General features: G+C 41.8%; 2 protein-coding genes across 4 annotated transcripts in view; one reads left to right on the forward strand and one right to left on the reverse strand.

Moving 5' to 3' along the window:
* LHFPL3 (LHFPL tetraspan subfamily member 3) overlaps nucleotides 1-18,278 on the reverse strand; it is a 578,471-nt gene that overhangs the window by 356,910 nt on the left and 203,283 nt on the right. The window lies entirely within an intron of this gene.
* The window catches only part of LOC125081253 (uncharacterized), a 95,797-nt gene that overhangs the window by 67,322 nt on the left and 10,197 nt on the right, over nucleotides 1-18,278 (forward strand). The gene's annotated exons all lie outside the window — the stretch shown is intronic.

Below are 18,278 nucleotides of genomic sequence, written 5' to 3' on the forward strand. Positions count from 1 at the left end.
CTGATACACCAGATTCCCCCATTATTCCCTGCAGAGATCTTATTAACTTACATTTATTTCAGCTTATCTTTTTTCCACCAGACCAACTACAGGATCCTTTAAAGTTATGTAAAGTTATGTAAAGTTCAGTTCTTCTGACTATTTCCTGACTCTAAAATTCTGCTCTGAAAATCCCCTAAGGACTGCCCAACTCTACAAAAATCTTAAAATAAATGTACTGAGCTACCAACTAGTTGTTTTGTGTAGGCAGCCAGACTGCAGAGTCCTAGAAGACAAAATCAATGCCTGCCTTCTCAAGCCCTCCCGGGGCTGGCTCACAGTCATCTGGTCATACTTGTGTGCTGATTGGTAGAGAACCAATGGCTGCTTTGTCTCTCTCTCACAGGAAGGCACAGAAAAGGGGTGTGGGCACCTCATTCTTCCTACCACTTCCCTGGATGGCTAACCAGTCTGACCTTGGCCAAGCCATGTCTCTCCTTGGCAGGGATTCCTTCTGGAGTACTTAAATAGGGAGTCCTCTCCAAAAGTTACAAAGAGAATGCTTAATTTTAAAAAATCATCAGTTTTGAGTTGGTTTTTTATTTAAGCAGCTTGGGTCTATATGTAGATTATACATGTTTATATTTACTGGAGCTCTCCATTTGCTCCTTTTCTTCCCTTCCATTTTGTTGAAATTTATGTGTTCATTTATTTACATGTTTATACACACATGCAACTGGAAAACAATGTTTAAATAAAATAACAACAAAAAATCAAGACTGAGAGGAAAACATCATTAATTATTGGAAAAAGAATTTTATGGCTAAAAGAATATTAGTATCAAACATTCTGGTTCTGATTTAACTTAAACATGGGATAAAAATACTCAAACTAACACTCTAAAAATGTAGTAAGCTTTAAACTTTAAGTAATAATTATTTAATTGTGTATATTGTCATAGTTGCTTGGATGCATTTTATATTTCTGAAAAATCATGTTACATTATTTTTTCCAGACTAGGAATAGCTGGGATTTAATTAATATTTGCTAAAGTTTGCCATGAGAGCAAAGATTATTTTCTAAATTTCTGTAACTCTAGCTGGTTGTTATATTAATTTTCATCAGATGCATTTGATATAAGTGAAAAGTGAAAAGGAATGGCCCACATAGTCTTTCTGCATGTTTTCCTGGCTCCTGGAACTTGGAAGGGTGAAAATCCTACTTTCCTTCTTGTCCTATGCTATGAAAAAGGCCAGTGAACTGGTAGGTCAATGTGTTCTCTGGAAGTTTCCTAAATCTGGGAAGCATATCCACAGACATGGCCCCCAGACAGCTGCAGAATCCCGTCTACTCTCACCATCATCAGGAATCAGGACTAATTTATGTAGGAAAATAAACTGCTCTTATATTCAAGAAGCAACTTTGAAGGACCACCCCAGATACCTATTCTTTTTTTAAAGTTATTTTTATTTTTTTAAAAAGATTTTATTTATTTATTTGATAGACAGAGATCACAAGTAGGCAGAGAGGCAGGCAGAGAGAGAAAGAGAGGAAGGGAAGCAGGCTCCCTGCTTAGCAGAGAGTCCGATGTGGGGCTAGATTCCAAGACCCCGGGTCCATGACCTGAACTGAAGGCAGAGGCTTTAACCCACTGAGCCACCCAGGTGCCCCAAGATACCTATTCTAATTCTCATACTCCCAAGCCTAAATCCAAACCCCTGGAATATGCTTATTTTTAAAAGGTTTTATTTATTTATTTGAGAGAGAGAGTGTGAAGGAGCGCACGCGCCTGTGAAGGTGGGAGGGACAAAGGGAGAGGGAGGAACAGGGTCTCCCTGACTCAGCAGGGAGCCTGATGCGGGGCTCAATCCTAGAACCCTGAGATCAAGACCTAAGCGGAAGGCAGTTAACCAACTGAGCCACCCAAGCGCTCCTGGAAAGGAACTGCATGACAGCCAAGTAACCAACGCAACCATCCACCCCGACAGGTGAATACAGTAGTTCCACCTACAAGAAGGGGAAATTAACTGGCATTAATTATACTTACTTAAAGCCACCATTTGCTGAGTTCTTGTTAACATGTACACCAGACACCTCACATTTTCTCCTTTAATCCTCCTAACAACATGGTGAGGTAAGTACAGATTATTAAAACTGAGATTCAGAGTAATGACCAAGGTTACGTTTCTCAGAGCGGACCATGGAGGCAGAACCTGAAGCCAGGACCTCCAAACCCAAAGTAAGAATGTTTGTCAGTCATTTGCGTGGCCTTGGAGGACCCAAGAATTTACTGTAGGTGATGAATTCTCTACATGATCCTCTACAGCTACAGTGAATCTTTAATTCAATGTGGTAGTAAGAACATTGGCTATAGTAACAATTTGTACTACAATGAAAGAAACCTACACGGTCACGTTACAGTGAAGGACTCAATTACTAGTTTCACTACTTAACATTTCTGTGTGTTTTTTGCCCACCCCCTGCCATTACATTATCTAGTGCCTCACGAATCTTCACATATACAATGTGTGAATAAGAATAGTTGGCAATCAGCCTTGGCTGCATATCAAGGGAATTTCAAAGATAAATTAGTTTACTGATCCAAAGGTGCTAAATTAAATATTTTTTTTGTAGATTCACGTATTTCCACTAGAAATATACAATTATATACAAACTACAAATGAGGTGTTAAATCAAATTCCATGGTTCTTTCCCTTGGATATTTCTTTCAAAGTCAAGCTGCAAACAGCATCCACCCACTAAAGACCCATTAAGCACATTCCGGTTCAGAAAGTTAGTTAAAACATTTATGTCATCACAAAATAAGCCTCGACAGCCCAGAACCAGCCTCTGAAACAAAAATTTAGTTTGGTAATACTGGGTCAAAATTTTCTCCTTTGTAATTGTGTGTGTGTGTGTGTGTGTGTGTGTGTGTACTATGCTTTGTAAGATTTTTAGCTCACAGTGGGCCCACAATCCTTCGAATGTTAATGTCTGAAGATTTTCACACAGGTGGAGGAAGAAAGGAAAATGCCTGCCTGTTCCCTGTGGAAGAGAGGGGCTTGGCTGTTGTGCATGTTTCGGTTTGCAATGCCCCCTTGGAAACATGCCTGGTAAAGGCAGGAGGCTGATGGAGTCATTTCCTTGTGGTCAGACTTTCTCAACTTGCTGAAGCACCAAACTCCAACCCTTCAGAGGGTGAGAGGAAAGAGCCACTAGTGGAAGGATGCAAATGGCTAAACAGAGTCCCCTTGGCACAGGAGCATCTCGTGGGGCCATCCCTACAATTGGAGGGGAAGTGGCAGCTCATACAGTATTCTACCAGAGCCAACCAGATCAAAATCACCCTAAGGAAAGTCTTCACACCCATACTCAAAGCCAGCAGGCAAAGATGCAAGTGGGTTGACTGGTAACAAGATTTGATTATTTCCCAGAGGCCAATACTAGAGGAGCATGAGAATCTAGGGTGTGAGAGGAATTTGCAAGGGTTAAAAATAGAGAGGAGAGGGGTGCCTGGGTGGCTCAGTCCATTAAGAGTCTGCCTTTGGCTCAGGTCATGATCCTCCTGGGATTGAGGTTTGCATCAGGCTCCCTGCTCAGCAGGTAGACTGCTTCTCCCTCTCCCACTCCCCCTGCTCCTTCTCTCTCAGTCACACACACACACACACACACACACACACACACACACACACACTCTCTCTCTCTCTCTCTCTCTCTCTCTCTAAGTAAATAAAATCTTTAAGAAAAAAAACAAAAAAACAAAACAAAAACAGAGAGGAGGCTAGGAGCAGGCCATTCAGAGGTAAAAAGCCCAGAGCTGTGCTGGGCTGATAACCATTCAGGGAGACTTACGTGGTAGTCGATCTTCAGCAACAAATAACAAAGCTACAGAAAGATGAGGATAAAAATGGGGGAGAAGCACATATTTTTAACAGGAATGTAAGTGGGAATGAGTTTCTTATTCAGTTGGTCCTAAAAAAAGGAATACATTGGACGACCTTCAAAGGTAATGATGATTTGCGAGCTTGGGAAGGGGGGTGGGCACAGAGACTTGAATTCAAGTTCAGATGAGGCACCATCCATTTTGGTATAAACCTCAATGGACACACTCTCAGGTTTTGTGTAAGGTACCTCGTCCAGAAATCTTAAGCCTAAGACTTAAATGATGTTTCCTCAATTAAGCTAGATACCTTTTCAAAAGGCCTAAAGATACTTCTGTGTTTCTCCAGAGCCTGCTTTGTGACAACAGCTCCTCTTCTGGTAAAGGGCAGGAAGAGGATGTGTCATTTCAAAGAATTCCACAATTACATATTCCTTTTCCCCAAATCACTTCTCACTTAGTGCATGAAAACATACCTCTTTTCTTCAGAAATCATGTGTGCAGATAAACAGGGCATGAAGGGTGGATTGGAGGGGAAATGACCTGTGGGGTGTGCTATTTTTGTCTGTTTCAAGAGCCCCTGTCACTGAGGCGGAACTGCCCTCACCCACCACTTCTCAGCTAAAACTACTGCTTGTCCTAGAAAGAGCTGAGAGAGAAATGACTTCAGGGCTTGGGGTTAATGGGAAAAGAAAATGTTATATTTCTGAGGGAGAAGACAACAGATGTCCCATCAAAATGCATCTGACCTATAATGCTCCAAATTTTTGTCTTTGTGAAGGCAAATTATAATCTTGTGGTTGCTTGCCTAATCACCACTAGCTACATAAAGTGACTTGTATACATGGTTAGCCTGTATCCTGAAATGACCTTGGAGTCAAACAAATTTCCCCAAAAAACCTATAAATGTGAGTTTGTTGGAGTTATTTTCATTTCTCTAAAAATGGGATCTTAAAATTCACTGGAAAGGGACTGCAATTCCAGTTATTAGTGATGTTTTATGACCATGGGCATTTGAATTATAATGTTGTAATTATTCCCATTTGCTCTGAATGGCACCTAGATTAGATAGAAAAATTAAAATCAGATGATTCTGTTCCTCCTCACCCACTTCTGTGGGTTGAATGAGCGGAAATCTCCTAATAGTAGGTATTCTTAAGGAGCGCTTGCCCTGAGGAATGTCGATGAAAAAGCCAGCAGCATCAAAGATGTCCCCAGTTCACCAAGCATAGGGTGGACATGGCCACCTCCCACATGGGACGGGTGTGCCTGAAGAGAAGACAAGGGCAATGCCTTACTGAAGACCATGTGCTTGTCTTGGCTGAGATTCCATTTTGGTGGTGGAGCAAGAGAACTGGGTATCAGAGTATATTCTGCATAGGACATATTTCCTGTCCCAAAGAGCAGCCCAAGTCTATAACCAAAGGTCTCGGGTTTCTTAATGGCAGTCCCCACACCTGCTTCTGTGCATCAGAACATGGGGCCACTCCTCACTGGCTCATCCATTATGGTTATTGAATAAGACATGTGCTGGCTCCTTAAGACCACTCAGACAAGTGGAGGGTTTCATCTTCATTAGTTGAACTGCCTTATCTTGTGAAGGAAAACAAAGTCATAAAAAGAATAAGAATAATTCTAGGCCAGGTCTACATGACCAGGTTCTAGAATGCAGGGGGGAGCCTCAAAAACCCAAGCTGCCTCCCCCTTTAGCAGTTGTCTGAGCTTCTCTCAGTATCTGCTATCACTCCTGGACTTCCACTGCCAGGGAGGAAAGTTCTGGAAAATGGCCACTCCTACCTGTGGCTCTGTCTCTTGGCAGCACTGCTCTGAGATGGCTGCTTTTTTCCCTCAAATACTCTCCTCTCCTGGCTCTCATGGCACACTCTCCCTCTTCTGGTTTTCTCTTAATTTTGGTATCTGCTTTTTCATCCTCTTCCCAGCCTCCAATACTTTTTGGTAGTTCCCTGGGTTTTCTCTTAGACTCCTTTTCTTCCTTGGCTAGGCATTCTCCCTCAGGGATCTCATTTATTCCTATAGTTTTAAATACTATCTAAGGCTTTATTTGGATGGTTCACAAATTTAATAAAAAACACTCAAGTTTATATACTCAACCTTTATGGAGAATTTGCAATAGAGAAGCACGCTTCTACATTATCATTTATGACAACATGAGCATCCCAGTCCTACAGACTTGTTCACTTCAGAATCCTTTCTTTGCAATTCTCTCTCTCCATCCTCCCACACTGCCCATCTGTCAAGTCCCCCAGACTTGTCTCCTTTGTGTATGCCACATTTTTCCTTTCCTTCCGCATGGTCAGACCTTATTCAATATCCTTAATGCCTTGTGTCTAGAGGAAGAAAATAGTCTTTTTGTCTGGTTGTTCTCTGTGGAGGATACTGAACCCAACTCACTATTCAGACTTAGTGATGATGGAGGTGATTCACTAAGCACCTACCATTAGGTGCCGGCTATGTGCCTAGTGCTGGGGACCTCTGTTGGAATTATACCATCCTTGCTTTCAGGTTGTTTACAGGTTAGTGGAAGAGACACACAGGTCCGCCACTGATGAAGAGTGTGGCCAAGGCAATGATGGCATATGCACAGGAATTTTGAGAACACCTACCTCACCCCCGTGGATCAGAAAAGCTCTCCCTCTGAAAGTGAGTTCTGAAGGAACTGGAGAAGGAACCAGCCAGAGAGCGGGGTGTGTATGTGTGTGTGTGTGTGTGTGTGTGTACTGTGGAGAGGATGTGGATAGGAGGGAAACAAGCATAAACATAGTGAAGCAGAGAGACTGCCAGTGCCTCCTCATACAGGGTTTTCAGCAAAGTGATCTGGTCAGAAGCACTCTTGAGAAAGGTCCCTCTGACTGTAGTCAGGAGGAGGGATGAGAGGAAGGCTGGTTGGAGGTTTGCTGCATTCAGTAACCCAGCAAACAATGGTGGCTTTGGAGTAAGATAGTGGCCATGAGGATGGACAGAAATGGAATAGTCAATAATGGACTGGCCTTGGTGAGTGAGGATGCTGGACAGGTCCAGGTTCAAATCTGATCTTGGTCATTAAACTGACTGCAAGATGATCACAACCTTCCCCAGCTGTGGGTTTTCTCATTTACAGGAGGGAGAGAATAATAACTAGCACCCAGGATCACTATGATGGCAAAACAGGATGTACACAGAGTCATCACTAAATTTTCATTTCTTTCCTTCCTCAAACACCATATTGATCTTGTCATACCCTATCCCCAGAATTCACAGCAATTCCCTGTTATTTTATCACATTGAAACTAACTTCCTGTAGAGCAGTGTTTCTCAGCCCTGGTGCTAGCGACACTTGGGGCCTGATAATTCTTTGTGGTGGGGGGGAGGTGTCCTATGCATCATGGAATGGCCTCTACCCTCTAGATGCCCCTAGTACCCTGACCCCAGTGATGACAATCAAAAGTGTCTCCACACATTGCCAAACATCCCTGTAACCTGGAAGGAAAATCAGCTATGGTTTAGAACCATTGCTCTAGAATGTTCTGTTCCTTTGCCAACCACCATCTCAATCCCATCTCTTATCTTCGAAAATACAGCTTCTTGATTGCTTTTCTCCATGGACTACCACTCTAGCCAGGTAAGGTATGTTACCATCTCATTCCCATCTCACACCATATAATTTCCCTATACCTTAAACAATGCCTAGAACACAGCAATGACTCTCACAGAATGATATACTCATCAGCTCTCTGTTTTCAAGAAATTAGAGCCCAGACTCTTAGTATGGCAGTCAACATTGCATAAATCCAGCCCCACCAACTCTCTAGCTGATTCTCGTTATCTCCTTCTATGACCCTCAATTCATCCTTTGCCATAACAAAGGATGGCTGCCAGACTTCTACATTTTGTTGATCAGGGACCCCTGCCCACTCCAGCACACCCTCATTAAAAAAAACCAAAACCAAACCAAAACAAAAAAAACAGTGTAGGCTTGCCAACTTTTTCCAGGTAAAATCATTTTGACTACAGTAATGGTAACAACTACCCACCATCTTTTTGTTAAAGGAAGTTTTAATACCAAAAAGATAGAAAGGAACATAATCTCAGTAAAAGAAAAGGATTTAAATGGAACAAATTTAGCTTTATAAAAGAACTCACTATATTGTCCCTTTTTTCCTCATTTCTGAGAAAACGCTGGTGCAGACTTCATAATGAACCAACATTTGAGAATCACTGATTTCATTTCCAGGCCGACCTGATCTAACTAGATTATTCTCTTTCTTGACCTGAACCTCTTGGCCTATGGACTTCTGTATGCCCCTACCCCAATATACTCTTCCAACCCATCCCTGCCTGGAAACCTTCTACTCCTTCTTTGAAGCTGGCATTCAAAAATTAAGTTATGCCCCAAACTAGAGGCAGACTTTTTCCCTGCTTAGCTTATGCCTTGAGGATACTTCCTGTATTCTGCCTACTAGAGTTGTTTTCATATAGGTCACAACCAGCAGCATCTCCTTGATTTTGTAGAAAAGAGCCTTGACACCTGACAAATGTAGGCTGTATTAAGTGGTCAAATTGACTCTGGCTTTGGATATTCCATTCTCTCCACCAGGGATACCTACTCTTAGTTTTCTACTGCTGCCATAACAAATTATCATGACCTCAGCGGTTTAAAGCAATACGAATTTATAATCTTACAGTTCTGTAGGTCAGAAGTCTGATTCCAATCTCACTGGGCTCAAGTCAATGTGTTGACAAAGCTACTACCTTCCTTTTCAGAGGCTCAAAGGGAGATTCCATTTCCTTGTTCCCAGCTTGTACAGGCCACCTGAACTTCTCAGCTCATAGCCCATTTCCTCCACCAACAAAGCCAGAAATGTTGCACCTCTCTGGTCATTCTTCCACTGGCACAACCCTCTCTAACTCTGACCTAAGTTGGAGCAGGTTCTCTGATGTTGAAGACCTATGCAATTAGAATAAGCCCAGTTGGATGCTCCAGGAGAATCTCTCCATTTCAAGGTCCTTAATTTAATCAGTCGTGCAAAGTTACTTCCACCATGTCAACTAACAACACATCCTCAGATTCTGAAGATTAGGCTGTGGACTTCTTTGGGGGCCATTACACGTCTAACACACCCACTCTCACTGTTCTTTATCAATCCACGTTGCTTACTCTATATCCATGATCTGGAAGTTGCTCAAAATCACAAAAAAAACAAATGACAGAATCAGAATATGAGGGATACAAAGCTCCCTCCAAGGCCTTTGAGCAAAGAAAGAAATGACAAAACACCTGCCCTGTGCAGAGGATGGCTCCAATGTGGAGTGGATGATGAGGTCTTGAAAACATTTTATTCTGAGACACCTTTAGATGGCATTTGAAAATGCACTGATGCTTTCCTCCAATTCCTGGTATAAGTAGGGTTTTGTGTTCAAAGACAAATATTCATGGCCACAGAGGACACCTGAAAGACAATCTTCTAAACTGGGCTCCAGCTTTCGTAACTCAGCTCTGTGTGGTAGGGCGACACTCATTCCTAGGTGTCAGTGTATTTTTAGCATCTTGGAACCTTACACAGTGAGGCTTCCTGAACTTTGATCTAAGAACACATTTCTCTCAAGCTCCCCTTTAGCTGTCACACTGTTCAGATTTGCAATGCCTTTGTGGGGTAGAAATGGCTATTTTTGTTTTAAAATTTAACATTCATTATGCAGTGGTGATTCACGGCTTGGGCACTTCAAGGCTTAATTAATATAATAGTGCGTGGTAAGTAAGGTCTTTGTGGCAGAATTCATCACTAATTACCACTGAACCGAAACCAAGCATTCAGTTTTATTTTCTTTAGCAGGGCTCAGAAGATGTTTTCTTTCAGAAGAGACCCTGCTTTGATTGCTATTCACTACGACCGACCATTTGTTGAGCTGCTTTGACAATGACTAAAACTGCCTCTGGCTTCAGAGCAGCCTTTACCTACTCAAAGGAAGACCTTGGTGGTAAGGAGTCTTGAGATATTACCTGTTTATAGGCAAGACTGTGCATAGATTATTCTAGATAAGTCTCTTCAACTTCCCTCATCCATTTGCAGTAGAAACGAACAGGGAAAGAATGTGCTCTCCTTCTTGTTCTGAGTCATTGAGGTATAACTGACAAATGGAAATTGTATATATTTAAGGTATACGACTTGATGTTTTGATTTATGTATATGCCATGACATGATCTACACAATTAAACTAATTAACGTAGCCATCACATAGCTACAATTTTCTCTCCTTGCTTGTGTGTGTGAGTGTGTGTGTGTGTGTGTGTGTTGTGTGGTAAGAACTTAAGATCTACCTTCTTAGCAATTTCAAGTACATAATACAGTATTGTTAACTACAGTCACCATGTTGTACATTAGATCTCTAGGACTTATTCTTCTTGCGGAAATGAAACTTTATCCTCTTTGACCAATAAATCTCCATTTCCTCCACCCCTTAGCCCCTGGCAACTATCACTCTACTCTCTGCTTCTCAGAGTCTATTTTAGATTCCATGTGTAAGTGAGATCATGCAGTATTTGTCTTCTGTGTTGGTTTATTTCATTTAGCACAATGTCCTCCAGGTTCATCCATGGTTTTGTCAACAGTAGATGTCTTTTTCAAGGCAGAATAGTATTCCACTGTAAATATATATCACATTTTGAGAGTGTTGTCTTGATTTAGGTTAGCAAAAGGTGCGTCATTTATTATAATCCATCTATATATGACTGAGTTTCAAAGCAATCAAATCCATGAAACAGGGGATCCGACCATTTTATCCACATTAGTCAAAGCTGACAGATACATCATAGATTTACATGTATAACCTTTATCAACCATGAAGACATGACAGAACAGCTAGAGATGCTGGGTGATAATTCAGGTGCACACTTAGCAATAACACCCTGTTCTATTACACAGGCTTAAGATATGGGCAATGTACCTCAGAAAATCAAAGAGATGGAGCTGGAACCCACAACTGAGTAGGAGGGGTAACAAAGAACCAAAAAACAAAACCAAGGTTGGGTAAATGAGGAAATGTAGAACTTCTTTCTTACAACCTCATTTTCTAGGAGTCCTTCGTGGGAGATGGAAGCATCAAGAAGGAGGAGGAAACATGAAAAGAAGCTGAGAGCTTTTAGATATAATTACTATTAACTGGAAATGTCACTCTCCCCCACATCCCCAAGTCTCTTTTTAGATTAGCAAGCAGCAGTGACCAGATGGAGGCTGTGTGCTGAAATGCTTTCTGTGATGTGAACCAAACAATTACAGTAGTCAAGCTCCTCTTGAACAGATGGACCACCAATTTCTTGGGTTAAAGATCAGCCAGGCTCATTAAAGAAGCTGCAAGGGTTCAACAGTTAAAATTCCTTTTTGCCTCTCATCTTGAATGATTAAAACATCTTTTGCAACCAAAACAAAACAAAACAAAACAAAACTAATCAGAGTTGGGGGGGGTTTAAATATTCCACAACATTGATACCGAGGAATATAGGAAAGAATGCAGAGGAAAAAGGATGAAATTAATGGTCATTTAAGCCATGAATGCTATCACCCATCATTCTTTGGTACTTCTCAATGTGGTCTGTTATAAATGTATTGCCATGAAAGGCAACAGTAGGAGAGCTTTTGTGTAAATGCAAGCTTACTCTGTCACCATTCTGAAGTAAACAGTACAGGCTGTATAGGGGAAGTAAAGGATAGGGGCATGTTATCATCAATGCAAAAGGATTAAATTAAGTGGAAAACTTAAGGCTGTCACTCAAGGGGAAACATGTGAGTAGGCGGAACTCAGAAGTTATGTTTCCTGAGCAAGATCAGATCACAGAAGTTTGGGTCAATAGCTTCCTCTGACAGAACAACTTTAATTGATATTGAGAAAAAGCCAATTATGTATTCTTACTTTAGGGGAAGACTTGATGTAATGGTCTGGGAAATTAAACTTAGGGAAAAAAATTTCAGATTGGCCTGGAGATGAAATCCAAGTATTCCCAGGCATGGGGGCTGGGTGAACCATGAAATGACATGTGACCTGGTTGAAATTTAACTTGCATTCATCTGTCCCTCATCTTCATTTATTGCGGCTTGGGGTTGCAGGTGTCTCCTGAAAAGATGTCCGGATTGAATATTTTTAAATTGGAAATCTTTAAAAACATACTATATGCACCTCTGACTTTTTTTTTTTTTAAAGATTTTATTTATTTATTTGACACAGAGAGAGAGAGATCACAAGTAGGCAGAGAGGCAGGCAAAGAAAGGGGGGACAGCAGGCTCCCTGCTGAACAGAGAGCCCAATGCAGGGCTCAGTCCCAGGACCCTGAGATCATGACCCAAGCCGAAGGCAGAGGCTTAACCTGGGCCACCCAGCCACCCCTTTCTGTGACTTTTTAAACAGAGGAAAGTAAGTGGCCATTTTATCTTGATAGGACTTTGGGTCCTCTTCATGATTATGAATCATTTACTCTGCCCCCCATGCAGCTATGGCTACTAACAAAGGCAAAAATGGTGTTGGCCATGAGAAGATGAGGTAGCTTGTTCAGGTGCTCCTATAGACACAGTGATGGCCCCTCTAGATGGCAGAGCTACACTAACTGTGCTAATGAGCACACACAGCTGGCTCGGGGGTTGCTAACTCAGCACTGTGCTAATTTGCTTCCCACTTTTCTTTTTTGTTTTTTTAAGATTTTATTTATTTATTTGACAGACAGAGATCACAAGTAGGCAGAGAGGCAGGCAGAGAGAGAGAGGAGGAAGCAGGCTCTCCGCTGAGCAGGGAGCCCGATTCGGGGCTCGATCCCAGGACCCTGAGATCATGACCTGAGCCGAAGGCAGAGGCTTAACCCACTGAGCCACCCAGGTGCCCCTGCTTCCCACTTTTCAATGCCATCTTCTTTTCTGTCTTCTTATTGGCTTACATCTCAACATCTGTAACATGCTTATGATTTCCATGGCTCATTATCCCTGATGTTTTTAATATTCTTTAACACAATCTTCTCTCTGCACTTCTTTCTTTTCCCTTTGGATGCCCATGTTTCACCCATGTTCCTCAACTCTCTAAAGCTAGCCAGGTCTTTAGGCATTCCTCCACTGACACAGGGTTTCGTCCTTCATAATATGCCAGACAACTCATCACAATGTTCTCTGTCTGAAATTTAGGTGTTGGTGGCTTTCTCTGTTTCTGGGGCCCAGGGTTTCTCCTCTGCTGATAAAGACTCTTTTCCATTTACAACTGTGATTAGAACAGAACTGGATGCTTGAGGGGGGCTGTCAGTGGGGTGAATGTCTATGAACTAGCAAAAATGTATTGAAGTTGGTCCTGAATTATTTCACTCAGTAATAGAAACTTAATGAATATTTTCCAGTTAATACATGGGCATGCACAGAATCAAAGGAAGGGTACAGTGCTGAATGAATGCCTTGGAAATTGCATTTTGGTACATTTCGTTGGATTGTAGCCAGATACAACTTCTTATAATACAGATCCAGAATGACAATTTGCACTGCTTGATAGAAGCATCATTTAGATTTTTGGCAAATTCTCATCAACTTATAAGATGTGATCAATCCTTTCCCAGAGATAAAAATAATACAAAGTATTCCATTTTCTCCTAGGTTTTCTTTCTTACCAAAGACTAATGGATCTTGAATAAGCTTATTCACAGTTCAATCAGAGAAATACTGATGCCTAAAATATCCAATGAGAGGAGTAACGAACATCTTAAACATGGGTTAACATGACAAAAGATGACAGAAAAGGGAATCAGAACTCTCTGTTCCTAAATAGTCTTAATAAATCCACCCTTCTATATCCTCCCTATATTTTGTGCCCAGTTCTGGATCAAGCATGGGAAACATCAATGAAGCTAATGTCATAATTGTGATTCATAACTGCTGTCCTCAGTGGGCTTATATAATCTATTCAAAGCAGAAAAACCACAACTTAAGAACTACATAGAAGAATGGAATAATCCAGGAAAAGTTATTGCCTTACAAAAGAATGGATTTCTAAATTAATAGTGTGGAAGCAAAATGCAATTGGCTTAGTTAAGTGATGACTAAGTGAGGACATAAAAGCAGCCTATAAATACTTTAAAGGTGTAAATACCAAGTAGGGTGAGGAATTATTTTGTCTAGTACTCTACAGAAATAGCACTGAACATGAAATTAGAAAAAGGAATCCATTGAATACGGTGTGGACAACTGCAAAGGAATTCTTTAAACGGTGACTCCAGGGTCCTTAATGACCTCAAAAAACAGCTCATGCTCTTTGATAATACTTGCTGTCCTTCTGCAGTAGTCCAGCAAATGTCAATGAACATCAAGACTGTAATAGACCCCAGGATAAAGAAAGGTAAGAGACACCCTCCAGCTCTCCTGCAGCAGGAAGTGGGATAGGATAGTGGGTAGAGGGAGGCTGAGATGGATTTCGTGGGGCCAGGCTAAGAGCTCTTGCAGCAACACTGATACCATAGCCCTATCCCAGATCCCCTGAGTTATGCTCTCTGGTGTTGAAGCCAAAAACAATATATTTGAAATGTTTCATGAATCTTTTTCTGATGAGATACCAGGATTGCAAATATTTGCTGATGGGTTTTAAGCAAAGGAATGATCAGCACTGCATTTTAGAACAATCATTCTGGCTGCCATGTGGGGAACACAAAACAGGAGACTGGAGACCAAGCTGTCTAAATATTCAAGGGGAAAGTGGAAGAGGGCTTAAGTCAAGGTCATGTCTGTGGAGTACAGGACAGTCCAGAATAGCTTCAGTGAGGGCTTAGAGGTTAACTTAAATGTGAGGAGGTGAAGGAAAGTGAAGAACCTAGCAGAGCCCGGAAGCTGGGAGTCTGACTCATCCTCCATGAGCGGAAGGCAGCTTAGAAAGTTAGCCTGACTTGTCGAGGGAGTTTTCTTCCAAGATTGCATGGGACAAGAACGGTCAATTTGTTAAAGACATAGAAGAGTCAAGTATTAAAAGGGAAGTTGAAGTCCAAGAAGCAAAAACAGAAACTAGAGATGACCAAATGGGCAGGGTCAGGCAGAGTGAAATCAAACCTGAAATCCCAAGTCCAGTTGGATGAGAGTAGTAACAAGGAGTCTGGGAAGACATCTGGAGCTGATGCAGCAATCACTCGCTTAGCTGCTGATTGTGTGCTTGGGTGGGCTGGTCAAGAATGAGGAGCAGGGAGGGAATTCCACCTGTTTGGGACAGTTGGAACCCACCACAGGTTAGTGGGATAGAAGTTGAGGCATTCTGCGTTGGAAATGTTGAGTTGAGGTGCCGTGGAACTTTCAAACAAAGGTGTTCTGGGAAGCTGACCCTCTCTTCTCTCTCTTCCTTGGCATATTAAAGTAAACTCAGTTTCTCTTTCATCTTGAAAACTGCCAAATTCACTAATTATTGAGTGCATATGACTTGCAGGTCCTTTTGTCTAGTGTGTTTTTTTAATTTGTTTGTTTTTTTGGGCAGAAATGAATTAATCAGACATTTACTTCTGAGAATGCATATGTATCTTGGCTAGGACAGTTTTATCATGGTGGTAATCTATAATTTTCATCCTATATTTTCTATTTTCTCTTCCCTTTCAGGAAAAGAAACAAAGACTGCCTATAGAAATGTCCCTACTTGCCTTTTGTTTCAAGGCCCAATAAGAATAATGGGGTATTGAGGAAATGGGGGTACTTAGGAGGAAACATGAAAAAGAGAGAAGGGTTTCCCAGGATAAAAATAGATACCCCCGGGTCAAAGGAAGAGGAAAGAGACTAGTCTATGTGCATGCTTCTGATGGAAATAGGGAGAAAGGAAAAGTTTTCCAAAGCTAAAAACAGATTATCTAGGCTGGAAGGAGGAGAGAGGTATGTGTTTCCTCAGACATTAGAATCTATGCGTTAGTCCCTGGCACTTGCAAGAAGAAGTGGCAGAACCTAGGAGAAATCAGGGCCCAGGACTCACAGCCTTGACACAGTGTCTTTGTGTGCCCAGTGTCAAACCAAAGCCACTGATCAATGTACTGATGACACAGGCTGGAGTAACATAGGGACAGATGTTTGATGGCTGGGGGGCCAACCTGACTCTCAAAACCTTAGCAAGACCACAGTTGGGTGAGTCCCACAGAGGGCTCAGTTTATAGCCCAACAACATACAGTGTATCCAAAGTCAGACTTCGATTGCTAACTGAGAAATAAAGAAATACAGTATTTCCTGGACTTTTGAGTTTGTGGCCACATAAGTGATTTCCCACAGAGAGCCCTTCATTACACAACTGGATATGATCCTTAGGAAAATCCTGTGGTCTTCGGACAACAGGGAGGCCAGGCTATCTTTGTGAGGATCTCAGTTTCCAGAAAAAAGTAAAACTGAATTTGAGGCATCCCTGAAAGTAAAAGCTTCTCACTTCAAGGCCGATGACATGATTCTATAAACACCATGCCCAAAGTCAATCAGGATCCTGAGTGTGTTAATCAGCAGACATTTAACCCTCCCACTAGGAAAATAATCAGTTCAGACTCAGTGGCCCTTGCCAACTCTTATTTTATCCAGTGATTAACAGATGTTGTGGTTGTTAGCTTGTGATAATGCCTTTACCTCTTCACTGGAGTCCTACAACTCCCTGAAGTTCTTACCTGACCAAGTGAGCTGATCTGTCTGTGGAGAGGAAAACGTTGTAGAGAGAAAGAAAAGAATACTCAAAACCGACAGAAAGAAAATCAAATAAAAAGAGATGCAATATTGTTATAAAAATCGCACATCAGGGATTTGGCAAGAGAAGCAAATGGGTAGGAGGGTATCCTTCAGTTCAGACTTAAACTTTCTAACTCGGACCCATTCCAGGCCCTGCTCCCCCATCCAGAACTTTTATTTATTTTTTAAATACCGGCAGTATTTTGGCTTCAGACATTAGATAATTGTAAAGCACTTTCCACTAAAACAACCCAGGAGCGTTATGTCCCTGCCATGAAGAGAAAGTATAAATGTAAATCGATAGTGTGTATCATATATTACTTTTTATTGCAAGACAAGTAAATGATTGCCTCTGCGAGTGGACTGGCTGGTGTGGCACAGGATTAAAAGAATGTTTATTGTGGCAATCTAAACCTTTAAAACAAACCCCTCCGAGGTAGAAAGATAGATTTTAGTGCTTCTATTACGACTCCATGATACGCTGTTAAGTCAGTCCCATTTCTTAAAGCAGCTAGTAATTTATTGCCCCAAATATGTTGTGGTTGTCATCTGTGAATTCAGAGTCACACAACTGTTAAATTTAACGAACTACGGTTAAGAAACGAATGAATAGTTATGAGCTTCACAAATCAAAGTCTCACATCTACATTTAGCTTTTCTTGAATTCTAAATGTGTTTACAACAGGCACGGCTCCACCCCTCACTGGCTTGTCACGCTCAATTTTACAAGGACAAGCAAACAACCAGCCGTCCTCGCTGTCTAGCAATTAGGGCTGTGGCTGCACTGGGTCCTGGGTGCACCCGAAATGTAACTGTTGGGGGCAAAGCACTTTTCTGGGCCATATGTTTGCTGTTTGTGGTCATAAAGAGCCACATGGCCTCCACTGAAAACTCATTTTGGCTATATTTGAGTCACTGGAAAATAGAACCAATATCTCATCTTCTGCAAGTCTATGGGAATTAATTTCTTTCCATTTCTGTGGGATGTACAATGGCTTAAGTCTACACTAAGGGCAGAGTCTCAAACTCTGAGTTGCAGTCATAAAGAGGGTTATCCAATCGCATCATCTTTCCATTCTACGTCTCTCACTTATGATGTTACACTACTTCTAACATTTCACCATAAGCTGTGCAGACCGCTTAGACGAAGAGGATATGAATACAGCCCAGGAACACGCATGGATGGAAAGCAGTTGAAGCAATAGTCTCTCATGGCCCCGCTTCCTCTGGACCTTGGTACCTGCACATCCTTTCTCTTCTTGTCAAGTCTACACTCCCTTCAGACGCTGACTCATTCTACCCGAGTCTGTCTCAGATCTGCCCCTTGTTAGCTCCTGTTTGAGCACTGCACTCCCACCCAGAATCTCCAGCCTCTGTGATGAGACAGGCTTTTCTGAATTCAGCCCTACACACAAATAACTTGTTCTGACTTGCCATGATACCCCTCTCCAGGCCACCCGAAGAACTGGACTGGTTCTTCTTCTGCCATCTCCCCAATTCGTCTGGCCCACACACTGTGACCTGCATCTGCCGATATGATCTGCCTTGTGTAGAGAAAGAGGGATGGTCCCCCACCAGAGAGGAGATGGGAACCACCCGATGACGACATTCACTGAAGAGGATGTTATGCCCAATATTTGATGTATGTTCTTCTACCACAATCATGATGCATGTTTCTCTACCACACTTCCTGGACAGCCTTTCATCAGCTCAGGTCAAACAGGATCTCAAATGTTGA

Source organism: Lutra lutra, chromosome 11 (assembly GCF_902655055.1).
Source record: "Lutra lutra chromosome 11, mLutLut1.2, whole genome shotgun sequence".
In the NCBI taxonomy this organism is placed as follows: domain Eukaryota; kingdom Metazoa; phylum Chordata; class Mammalia; order Carnivora; family Mustelidae; genus Lutra; species Lutra lutra.